Source organism: Triturus cristatus, chromosome 1_1 (assembly GCF_964204655.1).
Source record: "Triturus cristatus chromosome 1_1, aTriCri1.1, whole genome shotgun sequence".
NCBI lineage: Eukaryota > Metazoa > Chordata > Amphibia > Caudata > Salamandridae > Triturus > Triturus cristatus.
Genome location: NC_140579.1, coordinates 71,710,181 through 71,732,584, shown reverse-complemented (window position 1 = coordinate 71,732,584; position 22,404 = coordinate 71,710,181). Strand labels below are relative to the sequence as shown.

General features: G+C 48.7%; 1 pseudogene across 1 annotated transcript in view; it reads left to right on the top strand.

Annotated features, from left to right (window-relative positions):
- LOC146869465 (E3 ubiquitin-protein ligase TRIM39-like) overlaps positions 1 to 22,404 on the top strand; it is a 253,821-nt pseudogene that overhangs the window by 230,076 nt on the left and 1,341 nt on the right. The window lies entirely within an intron of this gene.

The following is a 22,404-nucleotide window of genomic DNA, read 5'->3' as shown; positions in this document are numbered from 1 at the left end:
CCCCCACGTCGGTGACCGCGGTCCGCAGTTTCCTGGGGATGGTCACCTACTGCGGGAGGTTCATCAAGGACCTGTCCGACCTCACCGGCCCCCTCCGGGACCTCACCAAGGCGGCTGCCACCTGGGAGTGGGGCCCGGCACAGCAAGAGGCGTTTCAGAAGACCAGGGCGGCGCTCTCGGCCGACACCACCCTGGCCTACTTTGACCCCCGTAATGAGTCGCAACTCGTGGTGGATGCCAGCCCGACAGGCCTAGGGGCCGTGCTGACCCAACGACAAGCATGCGGGGAGTGGGCCCCCATTGCATACGCGAGCAGGACCCTCACACCAACGGAGCAGCGGTACTCGCAAATTGAACGCGAGGCCATCGCCATCCTATGGGGATGCCGGCATTTCCACATCTACCTGTATGGGCACCCTTTTGTGGTCATCACGGACCACAAACCTCTAGTCCCACTGTTCCAGGGATCCTCCACTTGCCCCCCGCCACGCATCGAGAAATGGGTGCTCCAACTCCAGGAATTCCAGTTCACGGTGGAGTATCGGCCAGGCACCCGGAACCCTGCTGACTTTCTGTCGAGGCACGCACGTCCTGTCACGGACTCAGAGGCAGCTGAAGCCGCAGCCACGGAGGAGTTTGTCAGGATGATCGTCGAAAGGTCACGGCCACTACCGATCTCTCTAGAGGAAGTGGCGCGAGCCACCAAAGATGATGACTGTCTCCAGATTGCCATCCAAGCCGTCATGTCTGGCAACTGGAAGGACCTCCAAAGCCCAGCGTCGTTCCGCACGTCGGATGCCCAAGCAACCCTTAAAGCCCTACATCAAGTCCGGAACGAACTGTCCGTATCCCCGGAAGGATGCCTCCTGAGAGGGTCCCGTCTGGTACTACCTAGCTGCCTCACCCAACAGGCAGCCCTTCTAGCGCACAGTGCGCACCAAGGCATCGTGAAATCGAAGAACCGCCTCCGGAGCAAGCTCTGGTTCCCCGGCCTCGACAGGGTGGTGGAAACAATCGTCCAGCGGTGTCCCATGTGCCTAGCGACCAGCCTACCCAACCCTCCAGCACCTGTAATCACTGAGGAAGGCCCAGCGGCTCCATGGGAGCGAGCCAGCGCAGACTTCGGCAGCCTTCCCGGAGGGAAGTACATGCTGGTAGTAGTGGACGATTTCTCGCGAAACCCCGAGGTGGAGCTCCTGTCCTCAACAGCCGCTGCGGAAGTGGTCCCCAAGTTGGAAAAGATACTTGCCACCCACGGCCTCATCGGGGAGCTGCGCACGGACAATGGGCCCCCGTTCAATGGCACCGAGCTGGCAGAGTACCTGCAGTCACACAGCATCAAACACCGACGCATAACCCCAAGGTGGCCGCAAGCCAATGGAGAAGTCGAGAGACTAATGAGGACTTTAAACAAGACAATTCAAATCGCACTGGCAGATGGCCAGAGCATAGAACTAGCCCTCTATCAATTTCTACGGGAGTACCGAGTGACGCCCCACTGCACCACGGGGGTTTCTCCGAGCCGCCTCTGTTTTGGCCGAACAGTCACCGACACTATTCCGCACCATCCCCGGTGGGCGTCAGCACCAACCCCACCCAACCGGTCCATGGAACAAAGGACAAAAACTAATTGCGAAGCATCACGGAGAAGGAGAGCGGCTGACAGCCCCATCCAAGTGGGGGACCGGGTCCTAGTGAAAGACCGCCACCCCGGGGGAAAGTTCCGACTGCCTTTCGAGTTGGACCCTTGGACTGTCACGCGAGTCTGTGGAACCCTGGTCACGGCGGCCAGAAATGGTGAAGAAGTCACGAGAAACGTATCGTTCTTCAAGAAGGTCCCGGACGGTGGAGAGGAAGAGGGTCCTGAGCAGGAAGATGACGGGCCAATGGCACACACGAGCCCCAGGGAGGCCACGGAACAAGAACCAGCGGCAGCAGGAAGGACTCCCCGCAGCGCCGAAGAAGAGGCGAGCACCCCGACCGCCTCAGCCCAAGGAGGTCAGGAGTTGCAAGAGACACAGAACCGCCCCCAAAGAGCAGGCGCAGACTGTTCGGAGGATATGCGTCTCACCCCTCCTGATGGGCGCAGCCAAAGCAGGTACCACCTACGCCCATGCCCGCAGCCATCCCAGAGGTACCGAGACTTTGTGGCCCGCTGTCATCTCCCGAAGCCGAAGTGAGCTGCGCCTAGACCAAGTAAGACTGTTCTGTGTTAATGTTGTGTCTAGAAACCGGCAGAGACTGTGTTTAGAGACTCTAAAGAAATGTGTGGCCATGGTCGCTATGTTTATTGTTGTTTCTCAAGTTTTTCTATTCGTGGGTAAAGGAGGAATGTAGTGTTGCCAGGTGGACCCTTCCACTGTCGTGGGGGTCCCTGGCCAAAGTGAAAGCATGTTCCCCCTGCGAGCGTGCCTCCTGTGGACGTGCCTGACGTCCAGGGAGAGGACACGTGGTATAAGCAAATAAAGAGCCCGGGACACCGGGCGTGGCAAGCAGTGTTCTAGCCACCAGTTGGAGACACGTGTGTCGTGGCCCCCATTATTTCTAGGCCTGTGGTCCAACACTACAGTTACCTTCTTTCATTTGTGCCTGGAAAGCTGTGCCACGGCGTCCTTGACCCGAAATAGAGACCTTTCCAGCGCGGTGGTCGGCGTGCGGTCTGCCTCAAGATGGCACCTGCAATGCAGTGATCGAGGCCTGGGACCATAGCTGCGGGGCTCCTGCCTGACCTGATGGCAGGAGGTACGGACAACTACCTCCTGACTGCAACGGCGAGCTGCTTTGAACCCCAGTGGCACCATCGACAGTATTTGACCAAGCTGAGAGACTGCGGCGGTGCTGTCGAATGACTGCGGCTGGTGGTGCGGGAGTCGGGGACAGGGGCTACTCTCGGCCCAATCTGCTGAAAGGAGAGCCTCTGTGGCAGAAGCAATCGACATCGGGTCGCCGTCTGTCTCTGTGCCCCGCGGAGGGTTCCGAGGTGGGGAGACCGGCTCACGGAGTTTCCGGTCTGTGAGATCGCGGCCCTGTATCTGGAGCTCGGCAGGCGAAACACCGGAGGCCTGCTACATCTGCCCTCCCCCGGATGTCGACTGTACCCTGTGGCTGGCCTGGCAGTGAGTCGCGGCGCAGTGATCCCTGAGGGTGCCCACGTCCCTGCCTCTCGGCCGCTCTATACCGGGACGGCTATCACTGCTCGTGAGAAGTTGCACGAGGGCGGCTGAGTTCCGATCACGGGGCCCACCGCGAGGAGCGGATCACAACCGGAGGTTTCTCCAGTCTAATTTGAAGTGCCTGATGCCCTGGTGAGAGTGCCGGTGCCCTGCCCTAGGACCCCCGCCGATGGGGTTTTGGTGGCCCTTTCTGCTCCTGTCCGCGGCAATGCCCAGTATTGAAGTTGAGGAAGGAGTGACACCGAAGGGTAAGGCTCAGTCGGGCAACTGACCTATTACCCCCCTCCATCCAACCCACACTTCCGTGGACGCTAGCATTATAGGAGCAGATCAGTGGGTAGTAACCCCTATGGAGGGTCGTACTTCCTTCTTGTGCTGCGTGCTCTGGGCCCCGACACTTGGCTGTGCGTTGCCTGCCTCCTGCCCTTGCCTACACCTGTATCCTGGGATCCACCAACCTACACAGTTGAGCATGCTTATGGGGGTGAGTTGGTGTTGAGTCGGCTGATACCTGGAATTTGCGCAGTTCTCATATCGCGCGCCCACTAAGCCGGGGGGCACCTGATCATATTCCCCCCACCCTACCCGGCGCGAACGTGCGGACGCTGCCAATTGTGAGCTTATCCAGCACTAAGGGTAGCGACTCTCTACGTAGACCGGCATTAATGTGAGGGCACCCCTAGAGCCCCACACTGGTTTCCATGACAGGCTCGGTGCTGCCGCGATTGGCCCGGAGATGCTGGGACGCCCGGGGGACGAGTAGTGATAGGCGATGCGCCGAGAGTTGGGGCCATGAGAGGATACATTGGGACATACTCTGGCACAGTGTTACCCACAATGGCGAAGGATAAAGAACCTAAAACATCCCGACAGGAGAAACTGGACCGCTATGCTAAGGTGCTCCCCATGACGGCAGGTGCGGAGGGCGGCCCTGCTCCTCTCCAGACAATGCGACCATATTGCAAGCCATACATGCGTCTAGAGAAAGCTTGGAGGGGAAGATGGCGGGGATCCGTTCAGAGGTGACGCTGCTTTGTCACAAGCTCCGCAAAGTCTCTGAACGAGTGACCGAGGCAGAACACCACATCTCAGAACTCGAGACGTCTCCCACACCACGTTGAAAGATGTAATGAAACTCTTGGCTTCTATGACAGAGGTGGCCTGGAGGGTCGACGACGCGGAAAATAGGACCCGAAGGAACAACCTGTGATTTATTGGTTTTCCGTAAAAAGCGGAGCGGTCAGATCCGAGACACCCTACTTCATGCACCATTCTTGACCTGTTTTGTCATAGAACGGGGGCATAGAATGCCTAATCTCCCTCCACCTCCAGGGGCTCCTCCTTGGCCCCTGATAGTTCGTTTTCTGAACTTTCAGGACAGAGGTTTGATACTGCGCGAGCTGCGAAAGAAAGGTGAGGTCCAATACGAGAACACCTGAGTGATGGTTTTCCCGGACTACTCACGTCATGTGAGTTTGAGTTTGAGTTTAAAAGTATTTGTAAAGCGCACTTTCACCAGCTGTTTCATGGCGCTGTTACAGACAGGTCTCCAGAGTAAAAAGCAGCAGAGGTAAGAAGGGAACAGAAAAATAGCAAGAGGTTTAAAAAGATTTAGGGAATAGATGGGCTTTGAGCTTTTTCCGGAATTGGGGATAGATAGTTAGGGATCTAAGCTCTAAAGGAAGAGAATTCCATAGAGCTGGGGCAAGGGTCGCAAATTTCGATCCTCCCCACTTCTTCCTCCGGAAACGGGAGACTGTCAGTAGGAATAGCGAGGATGAGCGTAATTCCCTAGTAGGAACATAGGGAACGATTTCAGATGAAATAAAGGCCGGAGCCGCGCCCAGTCGTGATTGAAAAATGATGGAAGCAAGTTTAAACTGGACGCGTTCGCGGACAGGAAGCCAGTGTAAGGATTTAAGTAGGGGCGTTACATGGTGGGATTTAGGAAGGTTGAACACCAACCGTGCCGCCTGGTTCTGGATCAGTTGCAGACGCCTTAAACTATATGCAGGAATACCTGCATACAGGGCGTTGCCATAATCCAGGCAGGAGATGACCATTGCCAAGATGATCAGTTTTAAGGCATCAAAGGAAAAGAAACGAGATACCTTACGAATGGTGCGTAGTGACAGAAAGGAAGAAGACACCACAGAGCTAACCTGGGAGTGAAGAGTGAGCTGAGAATTAAGTTTGATACCTAAGGTTTTGACTGAGGTAGAAGGAACCGGGGGAGAACCTAGGGAAGGGGGCCAAAACAGTGAAGGCCAAGGACTGGAGGAACCACCTGTCAACACCAGCTCGGTCTTATCCGGGTTGAGTTTCAAGTGATTGTGGTTCATCCAGTCCTGGATAAAAATCATAATAGACTGGAAATTTAAGGTAGAGGCAGAGGAAGAAGATAGGTTAAAGACATGTGCAGAAACAAAGACTGACTTTTGACCCGGTCAAGTTGAAGTTAAGGGCACTTGGACTTCAGTATATGCTATTGTTCCTGGCTAAACTGAAGGTCATTTTTCAAGGCTCCATGTTGTATTTCAAACTTCAGATGAGGAGAGGTCCTGGATTGAGGAGCGGCCACAGTTGCGACGTGGGACACCAAATGCCTTGAGCCAACTCTCGGCAAACCGAGGGGGCCCAAGTCAGGAACGACCCAAAGAAAAGCGTCGGAGACAAGTGTTAAGAATCCGGAATTCAGCTAGAGGTATGCCGGGAAGGACGTTGAGAGACACTGGGGAGCACCTGTCGGAGTCTGAAGAGGAGGTGGTACGAGCGTGCCCGTCACGAATCTTGATCAGATCAGACGACACCGGCCATTTCGAACTGTCAGAGAGAGAGGATTCAGCAGATGTGGACAGTGAGCACCAGCTACTTGAAAGCATTCAACGACTGGAGGCATCAGAGCTGAACTTGCCTGAAGCCGGTGCATAGCAGCAACAACTGCCCAGCAATGGCGAAGAGGACTGAGAAACTGGGCCAGGTGGCCGCCAAAAGACAGTGGGGCAGATTTATGTTTCCTGGCACATCCCTGCAAATCAGCAGGGATGCGCCAGGAAAGATGCGTCACGCAAGTTTACCCTTGCGCCACCACAGATGCGCCGCATTTACAATGCAGCGCATCGTGGCGCAAGGATAAACAGATGCGTGACGCATCTGATGGCGTAAGGGCGGCGCATTGCTGGAGTTGCGTCGCAAGCGCGACGCAGCTCCAACAAGGCTCGGGGGGGCCCTATTGTTACAATGCTGCGTCAATCCTTACGCCTGCTTCAAGCAGGCGCAGGGTTTTGACGCAGCATGGGCTCAAAAGTGACTGAGTGAAATCTTGTAGATTTCACTCAGCCACTTTTAGGAGGCGTTCCTGCGACGGAACGCCCCCCCTGCACAGGAACGCCTACTTCTGGCGCAGGGCTTTACAACGTGACGCATCTCCCAGATGCGTCACGTTGTAAATACCCCGCAGCATGGCGCAGGATTTGCGCCGCCGCTGCATCACAAAAGTGACGCAACGGCGGCGTAAATGAGGTGCAAGGGGCTTATAAATCTGCCCCAGTGAGACTACCCTACGGCTTAGTGGGCATTACAGGACTTAGGCCCATGCCTGGGGAAGTACATTGTGTGTTATTGTTTTACTATTGTGTAGTCAATTGATTGGGGGGAAGGGAGGGCTACAGACCTCTTAGTGGATTACCCGTGAAAAAGTTGTCATGTTGACGAATTGGGGGTTGTTGTGGGTACCTGAAGAGTGTGGGGTGGGGGGTAAATTGGATATTGCTTTGTGTAGGAAGTTGAAATTGTTCTATGGGTAAGGAGATTGTTTGGCTCAATCTGTTGGACTCGATACTGGGGTTGGAGAGGGTCGGGGCAGGAGGGGCGGACCACTGGTGGGACACTGGGCAGGTGACGAACTGGGAGACATTTCACAATGGCAGAAGACAAATATACAGTACTGACATGGAATGTCAACGGCTTAGGCAATAAAGTCAAGAGGGGGTTGGTGTCTCGGTATCTCAAGAGGCTTAAACCTGATATCATATTTCTGCAAGAAACACACCTTTTGGGTTCGAGCTGTACCTTCCTGGGAAGGGGGCAATATACCACTCTGGCACATGCGGGTTTTACCAAAGGTTCACGAAGGGTGGCAATTCTTGTTAAAAAGTCTCCTCCCTTCCATGTCACTCAGCAATGGGTGGATGCAGACGGGACATATGTTGCAGTACAGGGCATTTGGAAGCGCAAGACGTTTTTACTTATTAGTGTATATGCACCCCCACGACTAAAGCAGCGTACTTTGGATAGATTAACTGAGCTCCTCTTACAATCTGGCCCTGCCATACATATAATAGGGGGAGATTTTAACGATGTGCATGATCCCTCCTTGGACCGCACCCAAATGCGACCTGGATCCCACGGGCCCACAATGTTGGCCTCGATTCTTAGACACCCTGGGACTGACTGACCTGTGGCGGCGACACCACCCACATCTACGAGTATACTCCTACTTCTCGGGGGCCCACAGAGTATTCTCACAGTTGGACTACCCCCTCGCCCCGGCAGGAGAGGTCTGACAGGTGGACACCAAAGAATACCTAGCTAGGGGTATCTCTGATCACTCGCCTTTCCTAATGAAGGTGGGTGGAAGGGGAGGTCACCAAGTAGCGCAGTGGGGATTGAGCTCATGGGCATTACAGGACAGACAAGACAGTTGCTAAGGAGCTTCGGGTGGACTTCGAACTTTATTTTCGAGAGAATGAAGGCTGGGTACAATCGGCGGTCACTTTGTGGGAGGCATACAGGACGGTACTCAGCGATAAAGCGCAAAATATAATTGCCCACAAAAAAAAACGTGAAGCCCAGGAGATTAAAGATTTAGAACACACACTCTTAAGCCTAGAGGGAAGCGACCCTACCACGTTGACCGATTATACCCTTCCCCTAATTGAAATAACTAAAAGAGATTATCTAGCGCTTGCGACCAACGAGGTGAGGGCACAACAATAGGCAACACAACATCGGCTCTATGAAACAGGGGATAGAGCAGGGAAATTGCTTGTGTGGCTAGGAAGGAGGGAACTAGAGACTAGATGGGTTATGTCTATTAAAGAAAGAACTATCACACATACCACACCCGAGGCTATAGTGGGGGCCTTTGCAAGATACTATACTGCATTATACGCAGCCAAACCCCAGACGGAGGAGCCACAAATACATCAATACTTAAATGCAATTGATCTACCCTCACTCTCACAGGAGGAGAGAGACAGTTTAGAGTGGGATTTGACGCTAGAAGAAGTGACCGAAGCCATTGGCCGGCACAAAGCAGGCAAAACCCCGGGTCCTAACGGTCTTCCGAGTCAATTTTTTAAACTAAATAGCACACTTCTGGCACCACACTTGCTTAAGATGTTCGAGGCATCAAAGGAACAAGGGATTTTGCCACAGGACCTCCATGTGGCCACAGTGGTAGTCACTCCTAAGATGGGGAAACCCCAGATGACTGTGGGTCATATCACCCTATATCCCTGCTCAATATTGAGACAAAGATTCTGGCAACAATACTTGCTCTGCGTCTCCTGACAGTTATTACCCCCCCCAATACATAGTGATCAGTCAGGCTTTATGCCGAAGCGTGCCACGCGTTTTAATTTATGCTGTCTAGCTAACTGGATGGACATGGTATAGTGTCGAGATAGCCCCCATCTGCTCCTTTCGCTTGTTGCCGAGAAGGCGTATGACACGATTCATTGGCCCTTTATGAGGTGCACCCTGGAAAAGTTGGGCTTTGGTCCGGTGATCCGAGAGGGGTTGGCACTGTTATATAACGCACCTGAGGCTAGAGTCCGGATCAATGGGGTTGATTCTGTCAGTTGGCTGATAAAACGCGGCACTAGACAGGGATTCCCCTTCTCTCCCCTTTTTTTTGCCCTCATCCTGGAACCATTGGCCTGTGTGGTTAGAAGAACCCGCCAAGGACTTGGTGGCTTCATAGACGAGTCACGTCTTTTGGACGAGGAATGCATATCACTATATGCAGATGACATTTAGCTCTATGTCACGCACCCAGTTGCGACACTCCCCCAAATATTGCAGAGTATGGCAGCCATGCGGGTTAAAAGATTAACTGGAATAAGTCCACCTTATATCCGTTGTGCGGGGCAGTGGAGCCTCAAACCTACCCAAGCTGTTTGCGGCTTTTTGTTTAAGGATTTGCCTACTTGGGACTATATATCACCACTGACCCCATAACTAGAATGGAACATAATATTAGACGAGTTATTCTGAACTTTCAGGAAGATGTGAAGAGGTGGAGGAAACTCCATCTGACCATCATGGGGAGGGCCGCCATGTATAAGTTGGTAACACTCCCCCAGATCCTTTACATTTTACAAAATACATATTGCAAACTACCAGACACTATTTTCACTGCCATTAACAGTGAACTACGTCTCCTTCTGTGGGACGGAGCTCAGCCACGAATAGCGCTGCAAACGTTACAATGCAATCCATACAATGCGGGCTTGGCCTTGCCGGATATTAGAGCATACTATCGAGCAGCCCATCTTATAGTCATCAACAAATGAAACCATGCGCCAAGAGATCATCCTACGTATAGACTGGAAAGATTGCAGTTCCGAAACTGCACTCAATTACACTACATATATGGGGGAGCTGGTGGTGCGCGTCTCCTACCGGACACCCAAAGAGTGCTGGCGGCCTGGAAGAGTGCAGAAAAGCAGATGAAATGGTATGGGAAGCCTACACGGGAGACCCCTTTGTGGGAGGGTGCTAGACTGCCTGAGATCAGGAAACTGAGGGGCTTTAACAAGTGGGACCTCATAGGGATCTCCAAGATAGGAGACCTGTTGGAGATGGGCTCTCTAGCCTCATTCGCTTCGCTTCAGTCTAAATACCATCTTCACGATTCCCAAGCCTATGCCTACCTCAGACTTAAATATGCCTGGCACGCTGAGGGGTTGGACACTGAGACACTGCTGGAATATGCCCCATTAGAAAGTAGGCTCCTACAGGAGGAGATCCAGACCCTAGCCATATCCTTGACATATAAGATGCAAATTAATATATACCCGACAACCTTGGTGCACTCCGAGCCAAATGGGAACTTACCACAGGCCCACTAGATAATATTGATTGGGAAGCTGCCCTCATGCACCCACGTGAAGTAGCGATTAGATTGAGACTGCGGTTCATACAATACAAGATCCTACATAGAACCTATTTTGATAGGGCACGCTTACACTCTATGGGGAGGGTAGATAACCCAGATTGCCTTAGATGCCACACGGAGCACGGTACTTATATACCCACCCTCTGGGAGTGCAGACGCATTCAAACCTATTGGCACAGGATAGTGAATGAATTGAACGATATCCTTGGAGCTCAGCTTGGGCTAGATGCAAAAGTTTTCCTACTAGTCATCGCAACAGATATTGATCTGCTGCGACATAAGCTCATGTTTGCTAACCTAGGGTTAGTAGTAGCCAAGAGAGATATAGCTAAGTGTTGGGGGGCTCAACGACTTCCTACGCTCACAGAGTGGAGGTCCAATATGGATCTATACATGGTCACAGAGAAGGTGACCTAGAAGGCGAGAGGGTGCCCTCGGAAATTCCGAAAAATTTGGACGCCAAGGATAGAGCATTATGGCTTAGATCTAGGCATTGAAGAGGGAGGAATGGACCTCTCACAGGACAGGACAGAGACCAGACCTTGATGACTCTGATAAATAGCCTACTCTTAACAAAGGTAACTGTATTAGAAATGACCCATGTATCTGTAAGTATAAAATGTTGGTTTAACCGTGTGTTCCTTATCGGAGAATCTGCTGCAACATCTTCTGCTCACCATTAGATCTTGCTGCCCACTATTGAGCCCATATCGTGCATTAACGATTCTTTTTTTCAATTGTATGTTTCATTTGTCAAAAAACAATAATAATATTTTTTTTTAAAGAAAATACTACACTTCTTGCCGGCAGACAGTAGGCGGACAGTTGTCACGGCACTTATCATGTCTAGGCTAGATTACTGTAATAGTCTCTACCTAATCATTCAAGAACGCTTTATGAACAAGCTCCAACTGTTTCAAAATGCAGCAGCGAGATTGCTCACCGGTACACCAAAATTTATGACAATTGGTAAGGAAATCATAAAACTCCACTGGCTGCCTGTGAGGAAAAGGGTATGTTTTAAAGCTCTGTGTATCGTGTATAAGGCACTGCAGGGCACAGGCCCAGATTACCTCAAGCAGCAGCTGCAGTGGTACCAGCCCAAAAGAACATCTCGCTCCCTGGGGAAAAAGTTGGAATCAGTACCGCCCATAAAAAGAGTTCCATGGGGTGGGAGAAGCTTCATTGCTGGTGCCGCAAAGGCCTGGAACGATTTTCCCTTCCACTTGAGAAATACCACCAATCTCCTAATATTCAGGAAACAACTGAAAACATGGCTCTTTAACCTGTAAATGTGCCTCCACCTCAATGCCCAGAGGAAAGCAGCTAGCACCAGGACACCCTTGGGTAACCGTTTGCACTTTAGAAATGCCCTTAACATAACATACATATCCATCACATCACTAATCTAGCATGCACATTTCGAAGGCTGCGTTTTATTATAAATAATAATAGGCATACTGATAGATTGGTAGAGAAGGCACTTCTACTGACATCGAAGGTCACTGCATGCTCAGAAATAAACATACACCGGTCTGACATTCTGTGAGGTGTGTCCAACTCGAGACCAAGACAGGGTCCTTTACACTCTCCCATGAAGTAATAGGGTTGGATCGTCCCTAGGGGAGATTCTTGACTCTACACCTACACACACTCTAGGTACACTTAGAGTAGGGTCCGCATCATAGAAGTACGTTGAATTGAAATGAATTGGCATTTATATAGCGCATGGCTACCCGGGAGCATCCCAGCGCTGAAGCCGTAACTAGAGGGTTGATACCCTAGGGGAAAAAACAGGTCTTTAGTTGTTTCCGGAACGTCAGGTGATTTGGTTCCCTGCGGAGGTTCAACGGAAGGGTATTCCAGAGTCTGGAGGCATTGAATGAGAAACGCCGTCCGCCACTTCTGGCCTTCTTAATACTAGGGACCACAGCAAGGTGAAGTTCATCTGAGTGGAGTTTTCTATTCGCCCTATAGGGCAAATCATGGCTTTGTTGATGGGAGGTCCATGGCCATCCAGCGACTTATGGGCTATGCAAAGGGCCTTAAAGTTGATTCTCTCTTGCACCGGGAGCCAGTGGAGAGAGTGTAGCGCGGGCCTTGCTGAGCATCCATTGGGGGTCTCAGTAAGTAGCCTTGCTGCACAATTTTTTACGACCTACAATTTCGCGATCACTAAATTCGGGGCCCCTAAGTAGAGGGCATTTCCGTAATCTATCCTAATCAAAATTAAAGCCTGGATCAGTAGTTTTTTGCTTGGAAAGGTAGGAGGGGGAGGATTTTGCGGATCATTCTCATCAGGCCATAGCATAAAGCGGCAGTCTTCCTAGCCTGTACTATAAAAGTAAGGTCTTGGTCTAGCTATATTCCCAGACTTTTAATCTCTGTCTTGGGAACTGGCACCAGACCCATAGAGGAAGGCCACATGGTGCTTGATAAAGAACTTCAAGAATTGCCGAGCATCATGAGCTCGGTCTTTTCATCATTAAGTTTCAAGTGGGAATGACTCATCCATTTCGCAACTTCCTCGAGGCAGGAAAGGAGGTCATTAGTCTGCTGGTTGCAGTGGCTCAGAGCTATGAGCAGCTGTGTGTTGTCGACGTATGTCACCATATGAATCCCAAAGGGGGATACAACATCTGCCAGTGGGGCCATGTAAACATTAAAAAGAGTGGGGCTCAGCATAGATCTCTGCGGGACTCCATACTGTAGGGGGATGGGCTGTGAGTTGGCGCCGCCTTCAAAGAACTGGAAAAATCTTCCTTCTAGGAAGGATTCTAGCCATAACAAAGCTGTTCAGGCCACTCCTGCGCTCCTGAGGCGGTGAACCAAGACACAGTGGTTCACCGTGTCGAAGGCCGCGCTCAGGTCGAGGAGGATTGTGGCTGCTGCCCCTCCAGCATCAAGAATATTTCTAGTTTCTTCCACCACTGATAGTATGGCGGTTACCGTCCCTTGACAGGGGCAGAAGCCCATTTGAGTGGGGTGGAGAACACGGTTGGTTTCGAGAAACTCTGAGAGAATGTGGTTGGCATGTTTCTCTGCTATCTTGCTGATTCCAGGAAGGAGCGAAATAGTGCGATAGTTGCCCAGGTCGGCTGGATCCAGGTTGGATTTTTTTAACAGCGCTTTTACTATTGCCCTTTTCCACTTAGAAGGGACCATGCCCATTGCAAATTAAGCATTGATCAGGCAGGTGGCAGTGGGGGAAATTGTTCGTCCGACCAATTTCAAGATGTTAGAAGGTGGGGGGTCTAGTGGTGACCCTCTTTTTACTGATGACAATGTGGCTAGGAAATTTCCTGAGTCATCATGAGGAAGGTCTCCAGTTCATGTTCCACTGGATGCCCACCAATATTCATATGCTTGATTGAGATGTTACTGTCTTTTAGGGGAGATGATTAAGGATATTTTGTACTTTAATGGAAAAATGTTTGTCCAATTCAGTACAGTGGAGACCTAAGGTATACGGTGGGGCCGAGGGGCCGGGGACTTTAAGTAGCTTTTTGGCAATGAGAAAGATTTCTCTGGGGGAGCTAGCGGCTGACACGATCTTTCCCTCACAATAAGAGGCTTGAGCAGTTTTTATTTCTGCTTTGTATCGATAGCCACCCTATATTCCAATTTCAAAATAACTTTAGATTACCATATTGCATATATGCCTTCATATATTCATTGCTTCAGCACCGTGGTAGAAATGTATCTACCATTCACTTTTTTGGTGCTTGTAATCTCCTTCATTTGCTTCTGTCTCTTAATCATTGCAGCACATGCACTTAATACAAGAATAACATTGGCTCAATAATATATTGAAAACGCCCCAGTGTGTATTCTCTGTATATTTCTCTGAGAACAAGTGAGCACCAGTGACTGAGCGAGCGGTTCTGTACTGTTCCCAAGATTCCTGCAGAGTTCAGGGTTGGTATTTTCAGTGGTTGCAAGAAACTGTTCGCTCCCTGGTAGGGTAGGTGGGCTTACAGTGGCACTGTGAGCTAGCTGGTCTATAGGCCAACATATCCTGCAGGGGTGTCCGGAATCAGTCTAGGCACCAAGCCCTTAGTTTATGTTGTCCAAACAATGCGCAGATCCTACGGATTAGTAGGAACTACACGACAGCTGCTGAGGTCTGTAGCATTTCTGGTAACTGCAGCACTGCTGGAATCAGTGGTGCTGATGGGGTCTGCACAGATGCTGAGGTCAGTGGTGCTGCTAGGTCTGTGGTGACTTAATTGTGGATCTTATAGACTAGAAGCTACCAATACAGCCATTGGTTTATGTAAAAGCAGAGCATTTTACTTTCTATACACTATATAGAACCCCTGTGTGGAACACAAAACACTTTTGACTAATGTTATTTCACGTCCTTGGTGGTACATTAAGGCAGTGAGTGCTTGGTGCAAACATCGTTTACCACTGTATTATAAAAATAGGATTCTGTAGGTGATTATGTGTGACAAGAATTTTATGAATATTTGCTGTGTGGTATTTTGTTGTGGTGGTTGTTTGTACTGTTGTTTTGTGCTGCAATACTGCACAGTGTTGCATTGTGGTCCTTGTTTTGCTCTCTGTTTTGACTTCTCTGTGGTGTTCCCGTTATGTTGCTTTGTTTATGTTAATGTGTTTTAATCTGTTGTTTACTTTAGATTGGCCAACAATTGCTGCTATATTTCCAGCAAAAGCAAACATCTACCCTAAATGGCAATCCACTCCCAGAACAACCACCACTCTCGGAACACCAACTGCACAGGGCTGAAGTCTTTGCACTGCCACAGTGGAATGCTGCACTTTGCACAATCTCACATTCCATCCAGTTCTACACTAGCAAAATAGCTCTGCACTATTGGCGTAAATGCAAACTCAGTTCCACTCTCCGAAACGCATGTCACTCTATGGCCATTGCTTCCAGCGGTGCTCGACACTCTAATTCTGCACAGTCCTTCACCTGCAGTACATCCCCACACTCTTCACAGCCCCACTCTCTGCACAGCCCCCACTGTCTGCACAGCCCCCACTCTCTTCACAGCCCCACTCTCTGCACAGCCCTCCACTCTCTGCACAGCCCCTCTCTCTGCACAGCCCCTCTCTCTGCACAGCCCCCACTCTCTTCACAGCCCCACTCTCTGCACAGCCCTCCACTCTCTGCACAGCCCCTCTCTCTGCACAGCCCCCACTCTCTGCACAGGCCTCCACCTAAAGCACATCTAGTTCTCCTCCATTGCCACTGGCCAAGTTGCCATTGCTCAGCTTGCTGTACAATGCTCCACTCAGCACACTCCTCAGCTCCACAGAGCTCACACTCTCAAACCACACAGCTCTACAAAGTTGTCCACTCGGCTTACCCCTCTACTCTCGGCACTATGGCGCAGCCCTCTACTACATGTCCAGCCCTTCAGTCCAAGCACATTTTCCACTCTATGCATGTGCTGCACTCACTTCATGCCTTTCTCTATAAGCAAAACCCCAACTAACTGCACACACCACACTCTACTGAGATGTCACCTCCTCTGCTCAGTAGACACCCACCCACACTCTGCGGCGCCATTACACTGCACAGTCTTCAAACTCTGCACAGCAGTCCTCGTGGCTGACCCCTTCACTCCATGCACATGAATGCACCTGCACCCCCTCCCCCCAACCATTTTCTGCTCAGCCTACCTCTCTGCATAGGTTGACACATGGATGGATCTGCACAAAACCTGCCAAGTTCAAATTGTGAATCATACACAGTTTTCTCCACTTTGACTTGGCCTGTTACTCCAATGCATGTGCCCAGACCTCTGCTCCACTTGACACAGCTGCTTAGCATTGCATCATTTTCACTATCTTACAGCCAGGGCACTGGTGTCTGTTTTCTGTATCATTCTCCACCCACTGTGAATTTTCCTCAATCGTTTACTGGCAGCATTCCCTCACACACCTCCACACATGTGCTACTCTGCCAGCTGCACAGTCCTCTGCACTCCCACTAACCCACCACTCTGCATAGATCCTCGCTTTGCACATTCTTTCACTCTTTGTAAAACAATACATTCTCCCCAGACTGTAAAGTTCTCCACACTTCCTCCTGTAGTGCACAAACATCCCCACTCTGCACAGCCATCAATTCTTCTTCACAGCCCTCGACACTGCACAGCCCCCTACACACAGCAGAGCCCTCTGCACTGTGGCAGCTTTGCCCAGCCCTCATTGCCGTGCAAAGACCTGCACCCCTTACTTTTCTTTACAGACCCTCTCCGGGTGTGGGCGCAGCAGTAAAACAACCTCTATTCTGTCGTATTCTCTGTGGGCTGAAGTAACCTTATTATATACAGGTTTCCTTTTTATCATTCTGGACCCCACAACCCAGATGTCATATTTCCATGTAAAGCCCTCCACTGCTGCTTGGCTGTCTCAAATGTGCACTGCTTGCATTTTAGAACTGAAATTATCTGATGTTATGTGATTAATATCTGATAGGGTCTAAAATATGACATCAGTCTCTTCAAACACCTGAGTCACATTAATCAAAGTGTGAGGAATAGGCCTGCCTTGAAGTCAATCGTATCATGTAATTGATGCAGTTTCCTTAGATATTGTTCTACTTCGTGCCAACCGCAGAAAAGTTTCTAAAAGGCTCAGTGCGATGGAGAAGACAGTAGGGAAACACTCCTCCAAATTGCTTACTTTTGCAAGAGGAGATAAAGTAACTGAGGAAATGAAACTCTGCCTTACCACAGTAGCGAAGATGCAGGGAACTACTCAAGACGTAACATAGTTATAGTCGAAATTCTGGAAGAATAGGAAGAGGTATTGGTGGTCTGGTTCATCGAAGACCTAATCCTCAATAATATCTAGCCAGATCATTTGTCAAAAGAATGTGGAGTGGACAGTTGTATGATGGAACCCCGCATGCATTTACCGTGCATGCCTTTACAACGCAGTCACTACCCCGACTGCCACGTTACCATGCGTAACTCCAGTCTACGCAACAGTAGGGAAGGTGTTGGACTTAAAAATCCAACACTAGTCCAAATAAGCGCCCCCTAAAGCAAGTCATTGTAACAACTTTATGGTTAAAGTAACACATAGTAACGTCGCTGTCGGGATAGTGACTGAATTGTAAAGGCAGGTCATTGTTGTGACTGCAGTATAATGGATGTTTCCCGGAGTGGACCCATCCTACTCCATTCCTCATGTGCTTAAAATTATAAGTATGTATGAAACATTAATTGGTCCAAATCAATCATATATCCACTGACAGACTCATCTCAGAGCGAGGTGGGCTGTCAATTAAAAATAGTTAGGGAAAGATTCTGATGTTGGGGATCTTTGTGACCATACACAAGGACAGACTCATAGATAAAAACCTAGGAATGCTTCTAGAGGGTCTTGTCTCTGACATAGATAACTGAGAAAAGCTTCCTGTAAGAAATTGGGTTATTAGTTGTGATGCACGTGAGTTGTTCATAAGTAACAGGTCCACAATTATCTTCTTATTGGGAACCAAGGCAGCACTTGACTCTCTCTGGGTGGGAAAGCACTGCAGTCCAAGCCCTACTTGGGGGAGGGGGTGTGGGCTAGTAATCTCCATCTGCAAGCACACACCAACAGCACTCAATAACTCATCTGCCACTCCGTGTTTTTCTTGAAAAAAGGAATAGGTACATTTAATCCAAACACAGTACAAAATACTACACAATTTGATTACACATATTTACTTAAGGTCAATGTAAATATCTTTTATCCCCATATTAACAATACCCCCACCTATACCACATGCAACATCACAGTAAAGGGTTGTCATTATATATAATGGCAGGCCTATTGTCTTCGTTAAGGGGTCACCAGATTACAATAAAAAGGAAGCCTGCTAAATGTGTCACGGGTTTACCACTTTACTATTTCATTCATCCCATGTTTGGATTTCCCATTCAAATTGATAAGCATCATCCAATGCATTCATTACTAATCAATGTCAATAAAACATCTTCAAATATTAAATCTCATGTATTGGAGCATATCTTTGCTTTCCTCAGTACACATAATGTAGCCATAGGACCAACCCCTAGGGACACCTACACTCCAGAGCTGAAAAGCAAAGCTCCAGTTCATAGGGCTTAAATGATTGCTAACCTACTCTGGGGGTTATGCTTTTAACCTCCCAGAGACTTAGGGCACATTTCACAAGACACTCACCTCCTGCAGCCCCCACGAGACATTGCAAAGACATTGGTGCCACCCCTATCCTTCCTTAGGGCACCATGAAAAGGTAAACTAGGGAAAACAATGCCCACACAGGGCATTATGGTGCTCTTGTCTGCCTTTCTGTTCAAATATATTTGGCAGCTCTGTCTCTTTGCTTCTTTTCACTGTGCCTTTGTGCCGTGATGTAACTTTTGTTTTTGGTTACTCTGGTCCCTAGTCCATCTTTGCAGAGCATCAGCTGTTTTCTCGATCAAGCTATCCTTGACTCTGCTGTCTTCGCCTTCCAAGTCCAGGGTCCTCTTCCTTGTCTTGAAGTGGACATTTTTAGATGCCAGCCTGTCTTGCTTCGCCCTCCCAAAATACCACGCACACATGGTGGCTCAAACACGACAAAGCAAAGGACATATAACACAACAACACCTAGAAAGGGGTTTTACTTTACAAAATGAAACACATCAAAGACTCTCTTTTCAGAATAAGGCTTGAGGTTTTATTTATGCAATGCTCTTTAACAGAAAGGCTTTCCCAGATGTCAAATGAACAACATTCAAATGTATACAGAGATATATATGTATATGCAAGCAATATAATAACACACTTGGCAAATGCAACTGTTAAAAGCATGAATAATAATACTATGAATAAACAAGCAGCAAATAATACTGGACGTCCTGCAAGAAATCAAAAGATATAGACACTAAATCCATCAAATGATTACTTTGGATGTACACTCTAACTCACTCCATCACAAAGAAAACACCTCAAATTACCATAGCCACTGGAAACTAAATAGGCACGCACAAGTGAGCTCCTGAGCTGCCTGCCAAGACCCTCTGCCTTTAATACCTTTTACTCAACCTAAGGCAATCGTTCTAGAAACCTCGCACCCTTTCTTCTGTTACAAAAAACTGAGCTGACCGTACTGGTCTGTGTCAAAGTCAAGACAGAAGTTGGCCAGACCTCTGTATTTTGACTCTGAGACAGAGCTGTACATTTCACACATTTCTCTGGCAACAACAATCTCTGCTCTGAAAGGCACTAAGCACACTTCCTACACATTATCCCAGCGAAGCTTACAAAAGCTTACAACCAGCAGAAAAGAATACTACCTTTAAGGTGGATAAACAACTTGAGCAATCTGGGGCCCTGCCTGTGTGCACAGAACAAGACAGAGTCAGGATTCAAGATGACATGAGGCCATGTCAAAGCCAATACTAAGAACTTCATAATACTTCCCAATGTACAACACAATGCACATTTGTGCACCACTGCCTATAGCATTGCATACTTCATCTCTCAATGTACAACACAATGCACATTTGTACACTACTACTCATAACACTGCACTTCAAGACCAAAAAGTACATTCCACACCTCTCTCTCTCTCTCTCTCTATCTATCTCATGCTTTCAAATGCACATCCCACATGCTCTGTTCTTGGCAAGCTGTTCTACTCTGTGACAGCTCCCTCTTTAAGACTGCAAGATTACATGAAGAAATCTTCAAGTGAAACAGGACTTACATTCACGGAAGGGTAAAATGAAACACCAAAGTCAATTAAAATGATGGTAGTCAAAGGTCTTCACTCAGTGTCAAACCATAAGAGTGCCTCTAGCACTACACAGCCACAGCTGGCCAATCCTAGGATGCCATATCATCCCTGCAACCCTGTCCAAACCATCCTACACAGCATTCTGGGGCAATTCAAAATGGAGCCGTCAAGCTTTCTCTGTTGAGATCTCCTCTGAGGGCAGCGGGTCCATCCATAGCTGACATCACTGCCAGATCCCTTCCTACCGAAATATCATAGGGGAGCCCCTCCTGTGTCAGCCCTAGATGTCTGGCCTTTTTCCTTTGTTCAGTGGGCATTAGCTGACCAAGACATGGTGCAATGTGACAGCTACCCCTTCCCTCTCCCAGGAAATGGATCAGTCACAGTTATTTGTTCCCTTTGTTTGGTAAGGCCTTTGTTTTTTCTGTCAGTGAGCTGACTAAATAACTTGGCCCACCAAGTGGGACAAAGTCTAGTATCTGATTAGATGCTGAGCCAAACAAATAGAACAATTCTTGAGGTCCCATCAGATGTACATGTGCGTTATTGGAACCTTCAGAATCAAAATATGTGTGCATGTTTTACCCCAGTTTGACACATTACTGGACTGTTGTTTTGATGATATATTCACAGTGGATTACTGAATTCTCTACGTACCAAATACTCCCAAATATTGGATGTTCTACAAACCCTACTTTGTGGACTCTTACATGTCGGACTTCTCTTTCGAGTGCTGTGGTATTTATATTATCTCACATTGCTGGACTGTGTAGAGCGACCGTGCACTCTAAGGTAGATTTCACCTGTTTGTATAATACAGTGAAAGGATTAAAGGTTTTGCAGTAAACCCTACTTGACCTATGTATGCATGCCTACTAATAATATAAGGCCTACGCCAGGTTGTCGTTACCTATCCTTGCAGAGTTAATTCTGTGCAAGCCTACCTGTGAGCAAATACCGGGCTCCACATGATGGTAGTCTCACATGCACAGTCCACATACTCATGTGCACACTGGTTCATGTGTACCCATTATATGTACCTTACCCCAGCTGTGCTGTGGCAACCTTAACTTAAAAGGTTGATACTGGCGGTCAACAGGCTGCGTCCAATTATCATGAAATTACTGAGTGAGACTCAGGTAGTGAGACTCGCCCACAGTAAAGGTCCAAAAACTGGGTGATCAAAAGCAATACATCCTGTTTAACTAAATGGGCGCAACACCCCACTTTGGTACCGGAAAAATATTTCCAGAAAGTATAGAGTGCCCCACACACTCTACTACTAGATGGTAACCATTCTAGAATAGCTATGATGACAATCCGAAGAGGTGTTTGCAGTGAGAGATAGCACTGTCAGATCATCTGAAGTATTACCAGGCTACTCAATTAGTATTTGGTAATGATTGGGTGAATGGTGCCCCATAGGAGCTTTTGACAATGGCACAAGAGGCTACTTAGGGGCTTTAGACGGCGAAAGAGCACCCTCCAAGTAGCCTCACCTTAGAGGTTTAGTGAATAATATTTTGCGACTGGCAAACTGTGAGATAGAATGGGAGGGTGCACTTACCTTGGAGACCCCTTTGTGATTTTCTGTATGTTTGAGTGAATTGTGAGTGTCTGGGGATCAGACCACCACAAAACATTTAGTGAGCTGAAAGAAGAATATGAATTATCAGAATCCCAACAAGATAGATACCATCAGAAGAAACATGGACTGCAAAAACACTCTCTACATGCATGAGAAATTCCCATTTGAATACAGGGAGCACTTTGCTCCTCTGCACAATCGTGTGATGTCCCAACTGTACAAATCCTTATTGAACAACCTGCAAGCATTGTGCACCCAAATTAGGGTAAAATGTGTCAAAGACCCAGGAATATTAGAGGAGGAGGACTGGAATGAAGCATGATGTACCAACGGGAGGTGGCCATTTTGACAGGCTTTAGAATGGTTCAACTCAAAATACTACATTGAACCTACCACACCAGAGTGCAGCTGATGAAATTTGGCGCATCTTTGAGACGGGGTGTCATTGGGTAGGCACATTCTTGGACATCTGGTGGCAATACCTCAAAATACAAGCATTCTGGGAAGGAGTCTAAGAACCAAATACAAAATGTTAATGGAATGAATTTGATAAGCCAGTGGACAATGCACTGTTGGAAATGTTTCAAGATTGTACAATGTCTATGGACCCCTCCCCATCTTCTGTGACCTGGCAATGATGGTGGGCAGAAGAGAGATTGTAAGAAATTGTGGAGGAAAGTAGACACCCATCATGAAGCCCTGGGCCAAAAATCTAGAGTGGTGC